The sequence below is a fragment of the Engystomops pustulosus genome, chromosome 7, assembly GCF_040894005.1.
Source record: "Engystomops pustulosus chromosome 7, aEngPut4.maternal, whole genome shotgun sequence".
Classification (NCBI taxonomy): Eukaryota; Metazoa; Chordata; class Amphibia; order Anura; family Leptodactylidae; genus Engystomops; species Engystomops pustulosus.
In genome coordinates, this window is record NC_092417.1 from 76,875,875 (window position 1) to 76,890,545 (window position 14,671).

Consider the following 14,671-nt stretch of genomic DNA (forward strand, 5'->3'; position numbering starts at 1 on the left):
AAGAAAATTGTTTTTGTGTCTTTCCTGACAATGACTAGACTTATCTCCTTGACTCATCCCCAGCAACAGGGGGATGGCACAGCGATTGATTACTTCTGCCTGTCAGGGACAACACAGTGATGATGTATTCTCGGCTTATGCTGAGCAGGACAAGGCTGGAGCAGTGCATAATTATGGCGAGGAGAGCGCCGAGGCAGCCACAGGAGCAACGGGAGCCTCATTGTCATCATTTTATAATTCTTGTTTCAGCAAAAGCACCCGGTTCAGGGATTAAACAAGATATGTTTCTGCATTAGTGTAGCTACAGCATTCTCAAGGTATGTTTGGTTCATAATGCATAAAATCAAATGATAAATTTCCTTGAAAGGGCACCTGTTATCAGGATCACACATTTTCCCCTAAGGAGAAGTCCCTATAGCATTTTAAATGATATTTCCCAATTTGCTTTTATAATTATTGCTTCCACTCACTTTTAACCCCTTCACGCTCTGCAACATATATATCCGCCGCAGAGCTATGAAGGGTGTATGAAGACAGCTCCGAGGCTGCATGGTTTCAAAACATTCGTTACAATGAGCCAGTGGATGAATCATATGCAAAAACGCTATATACGGCAATCCAGTAGTATTGCAGTTTATGGTAGGAATGATCAGACCATCTAGGGTTAAAGTACCCTAGATGGTCTAAGAAATAGTGAAAAAAATTTTTAAAAAAGGTTTAAAAGGGGGGGCGGAGCCAGCCAAGATGGCGAACGGACGTGGCTGATCTGAGCTCCGTGCAGGGCCGCCGCAAAAGGAGCATATACAGCCCGATCTATGGGGAAATCAGGTGCCAACAGGGCATCCAAACGCCTCCAAAGCAGATCGGTGTCTGCCACACCGATAAAAACTTACTTTAAGCCGCGCCAGCAGCGCTCTCTGTCTCCGGATCCTGCCCGCTCCAGAGGGGACCCGCCGCCATCTTCCCCACGTGCGACACAGCGCTCGCAACAGCAGCGCACCGGACAACCATCGCGGAGGGGGAAGGAGAATAGGGGTGGAAGTCCCCACGCCGAGAGCTCACCTGCCACCTCACAGGTACAGCTACAGCACCGGCTGCCTTCACCAGGGAAGGCGGGTGCTGCTTCTCCCCTCGCTCTACCGCCTGCACTGGGGAAGGAAAGAGAGCTGGGAGCTCGTCCCCGCACTGCACACACCACATCCCCGGGGTCCCCAATACAGAGCTCCCTGAGGACCATGCCAACACCATCGGCAGGTCCCAAGACACAGCCTGGCACTATGAATAGCCCTCATAGGGGCAAAGGAGAAGAGAATCACCCTCTTAACGCTGAGGCACGCTCATTTTCTCCTAACAGCCTCATCCCCCAGCAACGGATAGAGGAAAGGCACCATATAATGCAGCCTATGGCTGGGCTGCAAAGCAACATGTCTCCAGATCTCCCTCCACCAGAGGAAGCGGCATTAACTCTTAGGGGTCATCCTGAATTACAAGCCCTTCTCCCCTCTAAGAAGGATATGGACAATCTAGCATTTGAACTCAAGGGAGCTTGGGACAGAGATCTGCAAGTGGTGAGAGAAGAAGTGACTACACTACAGGAAAGTGTGACAGCTCTTGAAACGTTTAAAGCTGAGATGACTTCTACTGTTAATATATTACAAGAGAAGCTTGATGCTCAAGCTATACAACAACGCTACCTAGTAGCACACATGGATGATATTGAAAATAGAAATCGCCGCAACAATATTAGGGTCTGAGGCCTCCCTGAAGCTACGCATCAACCTGATCTTGCAGCAACGCTCACAGGTATATTCAATATGCTTCTTGAACGTCCGGTGGATACTCCTATAGAAATGGATCGAGCACATAGGGCGCTGAGAGCTAGAAGCGCTGACCCCACTAGACCAAGAGATGTGATATGCAGGATACATTTCTATGGCATCAAAGAGCAGATAATGCAAAGAGCAAGGGCCAAGGGGGAACTGGACTTTGATGGCGCCAAAATCAGCTTATTTCCAGACCTATCCAGACGCACATTACGACAGCGAGCGATTCTAAGACCTCTACTCTCACAACTGCAAGAGAAAGGCATCTCATACAGATGGGGCTTCCCCTTCGCTCTCTACGCCCGTTCGGGAGACACGCAGTCTACGCTAACACACGTGGAGGACCTACCGGGATTTTTGAGAGACTTGAATATTCCACCTATGACGCTCCCAGACTGGGAGGCTCCGAATCTGGCAGCATTAAGGCTCAACCCTGAACCTACCTCATGGAGCAGCGCACGATATCAGATTGAAACCTCACCTAGGCCCCGCAGACAACAGAGGCGAAGACGCCGTTCTATTGCAGACTCCCAAGAAGGTTGAACCTACATGAAGCGGTCATCAGGACTGGTGAGATAAATGTTCGTCCCACCTTTGTTGGGAGCGGAACATTTGTGATGTTGAGAATGTTAATCTGCTTTCAAGGCTGTTTATGTGACTTTATCTGCTCACAACTTTTCCCCCTGAGATTGTATTTTCTTTTATTGGCATTGTTTAATATGTTCCTTTATGACTTGTACATTTATCTGAATATATGGGCCCATAGCCACGCTATGCTCATTGGATAGTTAATTAACACATACACATAGACTGTATGATACGGTCATTCTAGTGACACTAACTCTTGAGCTGTCACTCCCCCCCAATAGGTGAAACCTAGGTATAGCACCCAGGTTTATCAGTGCTAGCAGCACACAAGACATACTTAATCAGTTTAAACAGTTGCTATTCACTGGATAGCTGTTCGTGTTTGTTATATAAGAAGAAGAAACCGTTTATTATTTTAGGGAACCCTTTCCCCCCCCTTCCCTTTGCATTTTCCCTTGTACCCCCCAAATCCTACTACACAAAGAGAACTTTGCTGACGGTCAAATCCGATGATGACTACTCCTCTAAAGATATGTTCTTTTAATGCTAAAGGGCTCAATATCCCAGAGAAAAGGTCCCGGGTCCTGTACAACTTCCATAAACAAAGAGCCCAAATACTTTGCATACAGGAAACTCATTTTAGCTCTGCCCAGACCCCTACCTGTAAAAATCGATACTACCCACATTCCTTTCACTGTACAAATCCTCATGGGAAGTCAAGAGGCGTATCGATATTTCTTCATAAGTCTGTGCAGTGTAAGGTTCTTGAGACTAAGCTAGACTCAGAGGCCAGATTCCTATTCCTAAAATGCGAAATTCTAGGTATTCTCTACACAATAGCGAATGTATATGCCCCAAACTCTGAACAAACTCCATTCATGGTTAAGGTTTTGGACGAACTCTGCACATTTGCTAGAGCAGTGATTTTCAACCTTTTTTGAGCCGCGGCACACTTTTTATACTTAGAAAATCCTGGGGCACACCACCAACCAAAATAGCACAAAATGACACTAAAACAGTCATATTATACATATAGTTAATAATATAGATTCTACATTTATTTTACTCACTTAGTGAGTGAGTGTGAAACCTGGGCCTGTTTCAATAAACACAAAAGGGATATCCTGGCAGGAATGGTGGAAAGACACACATGAAGCTCTTCCTCAACAGTTCTCAGTTTCTCCCTGTTTTTAGTATGTGGTGCTGATTATTATGTGGCTCATATACTGCAAAATAAAGGGGTACAATGAGAAGTACTATGGCCATGAGGCCAGAGTACAAGTGCCAGCTCATATACTCAGCATATGAGCTGGTACTTGTAGTACTCCAGCCTCATGACTATAGTATTTCTCATTTTACATCACTGCGCATTGCCGGGAAACAAAACACAGGGGGCACCATAGTTTGGGGAACTTTCCCCGCGGCACACCCGACCATGTGTCGCGGCACACTAGTGTGCCACGGCACACAGTTTGAAAATCACTGTGCTAGAGGATCATTGATAGTATGTGGAGATCTGAACCTAGCACTGAATCCTCTACTAGACACCTCTCTTGGGAAGTCAGGAATATCGTACAACAAATTAAATAAGATCAAAAAAGCCCTACATGCCTTGCAACTATGTGATGTGTGGAGAATTAATCATCCCACAGATAGGGATTATTCCTTTCTTTCACTAGTACACAACACATACAGTCGGATAGACTATAGTTTTGTCTAGCACCATCTCCTCTCACAAGTACAGGGCTCTAAAATAGGGTCAATATACTTATCCGATCACGCTCCCATCTTCTGTACATTAGGGTTAGTGCAACAACAAAGACGCCCATTTAGTTGGAGTCTGAATGAATCACTACTGACAGACGGACTATGCCTAACAGACCTTTAAAAAAAAAAAGATACTGGATTTTAACGCAGATCAGAGACATGTCTTTTCATCCGAAGCCCTTAAATGGGAAGCATTGAAATGCGAGCTTAGAGGGGTTCTCATGAGACATGGGGCACGGTTAAAAAGGGAAAAGGGATTCAAAATCTCTACCTTGCTATCCGAGCTCCAGACGCTGGAAGCGCAACATAAAAAGACCTTACAGGAGACAACACTAAGAGAGTTAACTGCCAAGAGACAAGAGCTAAATACTCTACTAGAAGCAGGCCAGAGAAGGCTTAAACACCTATACTCCCGATCACTATATGAGTGGGGTAATAAACCGGGTAGAGCTCTAGCAAGGGCCCTTCGCGACGCCAGGGTATCTACATATATCCCGTCCATTAAGTCACAAAATGGCAGACAACTGCACAAAACGGAAGAAATAGCCGAGGCCTTCACAGACTATTACAGATCACTGTACAACCTTCCACAGCCCTCAGCTGTGTTTAAGCCGCCCCAACCTCCCCTTACCCTCTCACAATACGTGAAAAAGACAGCCCTACCCACAATTACAGACGATGAAATAGACAGACTAGAACTACCATTTTCCCATGAAGAAATCAAACAGGTCATCAAGCTCCTGCCGTCCGGCAAAAGCCCTGGGCCTGACGGCTACAAGGCTGCATTCTTTAAAGCTCTAATGGAAGAACTATCCAACAATATGCTAGAGGCTTTTAACTCCATATCTGACAAAAACCCGTTCCCTCCCTCCTTTTTGTATGCTCATATAACAGTGATCCCTAAAGATGGTAAGGACCCCCAACTTTGCCCTAGTTATAGACCAATCTCATTAATTAATGTTGATGCTAAAATTTATGCCAAATTATTATCCTACAGATTGGCTCGTCTTATGGGATCCCTAGTCCACCCTGATCAGGTAGGCTTTATCCCGACAAGGGAGGCAAGAGACAACACTTTGAAGTCCTTCTCCTTGCTACATCATGCGAAATCTACCTCTACACCAATGCTACTGCTCTCGCTAGACGCTGAAAAGGCGTTCGACAGGGTGGACTGGGGCTTCCTAGAGGCGACCCTAACACAAATAGGAATAGGGCCAACCACACTAGCACGCATCAAGGCATTATATGATACTCCCCATGCACAAATTCGGATAAATGGGGCTCTCTCTCCCACCTTCACCATTAGTAATGGCACCAGGCAGGGTTGCCCACTATCCCCTTTACTATATGCGCTAGTAATGGAACACTTGTTAACAGCAATTCGTGCAAACGAAGCCATTACAGGAATTACTGTAGGAGAACGTCAGTATAAATGCTCTGCATTTGCTGATGACGTTTTACTATATATAACCAACCCTGAAGTATCTCTTCCGCATTTGATGGAGACTCTTAATGACTTTGGCTTCTACAGTAATCATAAAGTAAACGTCACTAAAAGTGTCGCTATGGGGATAGGCCTTCCCACTACCACGGTCCAAACACTGAAAAAAGACTACCCTTTCATGTGGTCCAACGAACACATTGTATATTTAGGCATTAAGATCCCAGCGGATCTGGACAAGACCTTTACTCATAACTACGGGCAATTCTTGCAGAAACTACAAAATGACTTGAAAAAATGGACTACGGCGCAGTTGACATGGATGGGGAGGCTAAGTTGTATTAAGATGACAGTGCTCCCTCGGCTCCTTTATTTATTCCAAACAATACCGCTGACTTTACCAGGACAGTTCTTTGGGAAGCTACAAAAAATTCTAAACCAATTCTTATGGGCGTCCTCGCCTCCCAGAATTTCGAGACTGACTCTTATACGGCGGAAATTACAGGGAGGCTTAGGGCTACCTGACTTCAAGGGGTACTATACTGCAGCGACATTGGCACGTGTCCTAGACTGGTTTCATGCCGGTAAAGGGAAATTGTTGGTGACACTTGAAAACACCCTCTCCCCCGCACCACTAACCATCCTACCCTGGACATCCACTTATGTTAACCAAAATTTCCACCTGGCTAAAATACCATATGTGGCCACTCATGTCCTCAAACTAATTAAAAGAATGGGGGAACCCATGCGACTACTCTCCTCTGACGGACCTCTGACACCAGTAAGCGACAACCCTGACTTCCCCCCAGGATGTCACAGCCACTTTTTGGCTCCCATGCGAAGAAACCAAACCTTAACCTTTATAAAATTACTAAAGGACAATGGGCTAACTCCAATTGAAGAAGTGCTTGAAGACAAACACTGCACGAGTAGAGTGAGGTGGGAGTACACTCAATTAAGGCACTTTTATAACGCCAACAAGGGCACTCTAAATTTGCACAGACCTCTAACACCATTTGAACAGCTATGCGTATCTCAGAATCCGATTCCTCACTCTGTTTCTGCCATATACGGCCTACTCCTAGATAAGTGGGCATTAACTGATTTACCATATATCAAAATATGGGAACAGGAATTGGGGAAGTCCTTCTCTGAAGAGGAATGGGCTAAATCGTTCGAGTTATGCCATAAACTTTCCATATCAGGCAGGGCTCAGGAATCCAATTTTAAAATATTATCACGGTGGTACTGGACCCCTAAAAAACTAAGCAAAGTATACCCCTCATGCTCAGATGACTGTTGGCGATGTAAACAAGCCCAAGGTTCCATGACACACATCTGGTGGGGATGCCCCCTATTGAGACCACATTGGAACAGAGCCATAAATTTGATATCAAAACTGACAGGTGTCAAACTACACAATGATCCTTCCACCCTTCTGCTAAGCATCATTCCAACCTCAGCACAAAAGGCTAAAAAATCTCTCCTGGGTTTTATATTGATAGCTGCTAGAGTGTTGATACCGCGTCTGTGGAAATCCACTAGAGTACCATCAGGTTCTGATCTCCTCTCAGAAATTGCGGCAATACACAGAATGGAAGAGCTCACGGCGGACGCTCACCATACCACTGAACAACACATAAAGACATGGGGCCCATGGCTGGATTTCAGGAACTCCCCAGCCTTTCTCTCGTTCTAATGAACATGGGGGTATACACATACATGCAATCTCAGAATAAAGATGCCTCTGCAGATCCTAAACCCCTCTCTTTCCTCCCCATAACTTTCCTCCCTCCCTCCTTAGGCTGAACTTGTTACACATAGTTTTGGGAGATACCTCCCACTGGTTGAAGGGGAAATTCGAATACATATGCTAATCCGGATACAAGAAGTAAAGTTGTATAGTGATAGTTACACAAAAAGTGTCTACAAGCCGTTAAGCACCGGATGACATCACCCTTAAATAAATCCCCTAGAGTATTTTTGAAACAATGATGCTCCTTCTGGCACTACTCTAACAATATTCCTATCTCATAAATGGAGCAAACTTATGTTATGCAAGTCTTTGTACTATGCCTTTCATGTCCCCACGCCTGCGTGCGTGAGAAGTTATATGTATGATATATTGTGCTTTACATGACTGGATTTTGTAAACCTATACTATATGTTTTTCAATAAACCTGAATGATAAAACAAAAAAAGGTTTAAAAAATTCACAAAATTCTAATCACCCTCCTTCCCCTAGAAATGCTATAAGACATAATAAACAGTAAAAATCACAAACACATTAGGTATCACCGCGTCCCAAAATGCCCGATCTATCAAAATATGTTTTTGGTTTTTTTTTCAAATTTTCCATAAATATTACAAAAAACATTAATCAAAAGCGAGGGATAGTTTTAACAATCACAAAATATCAACACAGTGTTAATTATCAATAACCTTTTAGTACATTTAAAATATGCTATACGTCTCCAATAATCCACTATATATTATTAATATCTGAGCATCTCAATAATCTGAAATAACCATAACACGTTCACTTAGACAGCTCACTTTATAATCACCTTAACTACAACAATAAATATTTGATATCGTAGTACTACAGGCGGTCCCCTACTTAAGAACACTCGAGTTACATACGACCCCTAGTTACAAACGGACTTCTGGATATTGGTAATTTATTGTACTTTAGTCCTAGGCTACAATAAACAGCTGTAACAGTTATAAAATGTGTCTGTAATGAAGCTTTAGTGTTAATATTGATTCTTATGACAACCCAACATTTTTAAAATCCAATTGTCACAGAGACCAAAAAAGTTCTGTCTGGGATTACAATGATAAAATATACAGTTCCAACTTACATACAAATTCAACTTAAGAACAAACCTACAGACCCTTTCTTGTATGTAACCCGGGGACTGCCTGTATTCTTTATCCTCGGATTCCCTCTTACTTTTTCTTTCTTCCTAATCTATTCCTTTCCCTCCCTCCCCACCCCTCCCAGTCAGCGGGAAAAAAAAAAAATAAAATTAAAAAAATATATAATTCCTCCTCACAGTTAGTTCTCTATATTATCGTCTAGCCATCTTTTTTGCCACCTTTTCTCCTTTCCTAAATCTATATATTTAATTTTTTCAAAATTTTTTTATTCTATCTAGTCTCTTATGCCATTTTGCCATGGATGGTCTTTTAGGGGAAATCCAAATATAAATCAGTATACAGCGAGCCACCTGTAGTGCCATTCCCAACCATCTAATCTGATGTGAGGTACCAGCGATATCACACATATTTCCCAGCACAAAGACATCAAAATATAATGGTTATTGCAGGCGATGACCTCCATAACGGAAAATGGCGCCCAAATGTCCGAAACGCAACTTTTACACCATTTTACATGACAAAAAAATGTAATAAAAAGTGATCAAAATGTCGCACAGTCCTCAAAATGATAGCAATGAAAATGTCGGCTCATTTAGCAAAAACTGACACCTCCCCCAGCTCTGCACACCAAAGTATGAAAAAGTTATTAACGTCTTTTTCGTACACATTGATTTCATTTTTGAAAATGTATTAAAACGCAATAAAACCTATATAAATTTCGTATTACCTCGATCATACCAAACCAAAGAATAACGCAGAATTGTTATTTGGAGCGCATGGGGAAAGTTGTAGAAACTGAGCCCACAAGAACGTGACGCACATGCGTTTTTAAAAAAAAAAAATTCCACATTTGTATTTTTTTTCTACCTTCCAAATACATGGCATAGAATAATAAATAACATCATGGAAAAGTAAAATTTGTTACACACAAAATAAGCCCTCACACAGCTCTGTACACAGTTATGGATATTTGAAGGTAAAGAGAGAGAAATGAGCGAAAAAATCCTGCGTCCTTAAGGGGCTGAATGTATATAAAAGTTTACTTGGCCCCCTGCCCGTAAACTGCATCAACTCACAGGGACACAGAGTCCCTGTGTCATTATCATTACTTCCTCTCTGATCTTGCTCTTCCTCCCTCTAGCAAACATTAGCCAACATTTGCTGGGCCAGCTCAGGGCTTGGGAAGGGAGGGAGAGAGCTAGCACAGCAGTGTGGATATGTGTGAATGATGATTGCAGCTTTGTTATAGACTTCACTGCATTTACAATCACAACATTTTGCACAGATGACTTCTGTGACCAGGGGAATGTCATAGAACAGTGGTGGCGAACCTATGGCACCTTTCTGTGGGCACTCAGGCCTTCACATCAACACATAGTTTGCCAGATACGACTCAAGGCTTTCTCCTGTGTTACAATACAGCCCAGGACGTGCGAAGCTCAGCACTATTTTAAAGCAACACCCTTGGCCGCCAGGACTACAGGAGGAGTGAGAAGGTGTGGATAGAGATGTATTGTCATTTGAGCTCCTGCTCTGGGTCTCCTGATTCTTCCTCTTCCGGGCACCTTGGAGGGAAAGCTACAATTCAAATTTCTCCATCATCTTTCTATTGTATTGGTGAGTGCAGGACACCAATACGATTAAAACCTGTGATACAGCAGGGATCAATAAATTACTGCTTAAATTGTCATGATGGCACTTTGGGTTTTGGTTGTACTTTGGGCACTCTGTCTCCAAAAGGTTCACTATCACTGTCATAGAATATGTTTTGAGTGTTAATTCGCCCCATTCTTTCTAAAAATATGCTTCATAACCTAATGCCGAAGTATAGAAGCAATTATCTATCGGCTGCTGTGGCAGCCAGCCTGTATAGCCACCAACCACTGCTCTGCTTTTATTTTTTTACAGGTCATTAATATAAGCTGTGATGTGATTGATTGCTATAGGCAATGAAGGACATTCTTAGAATAAGACAGCTTATATGTGTGTTAATATGATTTCGATTGTGTGTCGCTTAGCCAACGTTGTTGTAGAGGCATTAGATCATCTTTGATACTCCAGTCACATCCAGAGCTGCAGTCTTATCCTTGCCATAAACTAAGCCAATGTGATGCACAAGTCACATCCAGAGCAGCAGTCTTATACCTGCCATTAGATCATCTCTGATACTCCTGTCACATCTAGAATTGCATTAATCTATCTATTGTAATTGAATTTATGATACTCCAGTCACATCCAAAGTTGCGGTCATCTATCTATCATTATATCATCTCAGATAAATACAGCGCTGGATGTTAATGAAATATCAATCTGTCGTTATATTATCAAAGGACATTCTCAGTATAATGAGAATGTATGGAAGACGTATATATATACGGTCATATATACGTCCCCCATAGTTGTTTATGGCACTCAGGCTCGGTACGGTGAGCACAACATGCTCTATCTTTCGGCTTTAAAGGGAACCTGTCACCAGGGAACCTCATTTTCACTAAAGACAGGTTGTAAATGCCCAGGACACCTGCAGTGAAAAAATGCCTCTCTGCCTTTTCTAAGCATTTGCATTACAATATAATTGTGTGTCCTAACTTACTCTTGCATCCTGACAAAATTATGGGGTAGTCACAGGGGCTGGGCTTTGGTTTGGATACATTTTAAAAAACAACATGTGACTTGTCTGAGCTGCAGGCTGCCTCCATCTTTGTGCTCCTGTACAGCATGCCCCTCCCCCACTGATGTCAGGCTAACCAGGCTGTGACCTGGAGCAGGAGGTGGAGCTGTACAGAAGCACAAAGATGGGGGCTAGGAGCTGAGCAGTGAGTAACACAGACAGGGCACATGTTATTTTGTGAAATGCATCAAAACCAAAGTCCAGACCCTGTGACTACCCCAGGATTTTGTCAGGATGCAAGGTAAGTTATAACACACAATTATATTGTAATGCAAATGCTTATAAAAGGCAGAAAGGCAGATTTGCACTGCCTTTTCGTCTTTAGTGAAAACGAGGTCCCTGGTGACAGGTTCCCTTTAAGCATGGCGTGCGGTACTATTCTCTATGGAGAGGGAAGGGGTGAGCAGAGCCTGACGTGTGCCCGCCTGGCCGTAGCCTTGTGGGCATACAGTTTATATGTGAGTAAATATGATTTAGATTGCGAGGCTCAGCCATTGTTGTTTGTTGTTGAGGCATTTGATGCCTGATACTCCAGTCACATCTACAGCTGCAGTCTTAGCCTTGTCATTATATCATGTCTGATACCCTAGTCACATCCAGAGCAACAGTCTTTTATCTGCCATTAGATCATCTCTGATACTCTAGTCACATCCAGAGCTGCAATCATCCAACTACCGTTATATCATCTCAGATAAATGCAACTCTGGATGTGACTGGTGTATTAATCTGCTACTCTTGTCACATCCAGAGCTGCAGTCACATCTTTGCCATTATATCATCTCTGATGCTACAATCACATCCAGAGCTGAGCTAATTTCATCTATCTATTATTATATCATCTCAGTTCACTGAAGCTCTGGTTTTGAGTAGAGTATCAAGTATCAATCTACTATTATATCATCTCCGATGAGCCAGTCACATCCAGAGCTGCAGTCTCATATCTGTAAGTGCTTCTGGAATTGCTTTAAGGGATGTGATGACAGTTACCATTTATTCCAAATTTGGTATTTACGGACAGAGCAGTGGGAGAGGGGGAGCTAAATCAGCACCTGTGGGTGTCAAACATAGAGATAGCACCTCTCTGCAGGAGGATTTGAACAGTAACACCCCTCCCCATGGCAAACTTACGTGTGGATACATGGCGGAATACACATCACACCAGTGCAGGACGTCCTTCTAATGACCCCACAATTTCTGTAGCTATAGCCAGGAGAAACTGCCCAGCTACAGTATCAGGGGATGGTGGTGTGAACACACGAAGCTAAATAGCAAGATTTCTGTCTTTGGTTTATAATTTTATGTGCAAAATATTTTTTCTTAACCCATTCTATTTTGTTATAGCTAAAAACAGTTATTTACTATCCTGGGCAATGCCAAATACTACAGCTACTGCTTCTATAAGGTTCAACACCATTTAGAACATTAAAATTAAATCCAAGATTAGTATGTCCTCCTGCAATAACACAGTATTTATTTAATTAAAAATAAAATATTTGGGATAAAACACAAACAACCTAAATAACATCATACCTTATGTAAGTAAAGATAGTAGAAATAGTGCTTGGTTCATAAATAGTGTTCTAGAATAAAAATGCAAGTTTACCTATTAGACTCTCTCGGCTTCCGGAGCACATTGAATACTATCCATCGAAAGAAACAATGAAGGCAAAAGTCTTTATTTAAAATTTTATAATAATTCTTTTTTGCTTGCAGATCAGGCTGAATGACCGGCCCTGGAGTCAACATAAGACTCCAGGCTGTAATAGCAGCACACACCCCGATGACATCACAGGGACAGGGATTAAATCCAAGATGGTGGCGTCCAATCTCTGCCACTATTTAAATGGTACCAGCAGCTTTGTTAGAGGCATTTGAATAGTTAATAACAATAGTGAAAGCACCAACCGTTTGTGTATGCAGTGGGTGTTTGCTGCAATATGCAGCAAACATCCACCCTGTAATGGGAGCCCTCTTCATACACCGATTCTCAATGTGCCCTAAAAGTACGGCATACACTCACCGGCCACTTTCTTAGGTACACCATGTTAGTAACGGGTTGGACCCCCTTTTGCCTTCAGAACTGCCTCAATTCTTCGTGGCATAGATTCAACAAGGTGCTGGAAGCATTCCTCAGAGATTTTGGTCCATATTGACATGATGGCATCACACAGTTGCCGCAGATTTGTCGGCTGCACATCCATGATGCGAATCTCCCGTTCCACCACATCCCAAAGATGCTCTATTGGATTGAGATCTGGTGACTGTGGAGGCCATTTGAGTACAGTGAACTCATTGTCATGTTCAAGAAACCAGTCTGAGATGATTCTAGCTTTATGACATGGCACATTATCCTGCTGAAAGTAGCCATAAGATGTTGGGTACATTGTGGTCATAAAGGGATGGACATGGTCAGCAACAATACTCAGGTAGGCTGTGGCATTGCAAAGATGCTCAATTAGTACCAAGGGGCCCAAAGAGTGCCAAGAAAATATTCCCCACACCAAGACACCACCACCACCAGCCTGAACCGTTGATACAAGGCAGGATGGATCCATGCTTTTATGTTGTTGACGCCAAATTCTGACCCTACCATCTGAATGTCGCAGCAGAAATCGAGACGCATCAGACCAGGCAACGTTTTTCCAATCTTCTACTGTCCAATTCCGATGAGCTTGTGCAAATTGTAGCTTCAGTTTCCTGTTCTTAGCTGAAAGGAGTGGCACCCGGTGTGGTCTTCTGCTGCTGTAGCCCATCTGCCTCAAAGTTCAACATACTGTGCGTTCAGAGATGCTCTTCTGCCTACTTTGGTTGTAACGGGGGGCGATTTGAGTCACTGTTGCCTTTCTATCAGCTCGAACCAGTCTGCCCATTCTCCTCTGACCTCTGGCATCAACAAGGCATTTCCGCCCACAGAACTGCCGCTCACTGGATGTTTTTTCTTTTTCGGACCATTCTCTGTAAACCCTAGAGATGGTTGTGCATGAAAATCCCAGTAGATCAGCAGTTTCTGAAATACTCAGTCCAGCCCTTCTGGCACCAACAACCATGCCACGTTCAAAGGCACTAAAATCACCTTTTTTCCCCATACTGATGCTCGGTTTGAACTGCAGGAGATTGTCTTGACCATGTCTACATGCCTAAATGCACTGAGTTGCCGCCATGTGATTGGCTGATTAGAAATTAAGTGTTAACGAGCAGTTGGACAGGTGTACCTAATAAAGTGGCCGGTGAGTGTATGTAGTGAAGAGGTTAAACATCAGGATACATATAACTTTATTGCAATCTTAATGCCATTTGTTGTCTAATACTTCTACTGGTCCTCTGCCTCTTATGCACTGTGATTGTCACGCCAAAACACGCGGGCATTTCGGTGCCGGCGTGTCTCCATCGCGTGCGCCTGCGCCGCACACTAGACCAATGTCTGGAGATTTTCTCCGATTGGCTCACATAGGTGGGCGGCTCAAATCGCACCTCCTGACATCACGGCGCGCTCTTTAA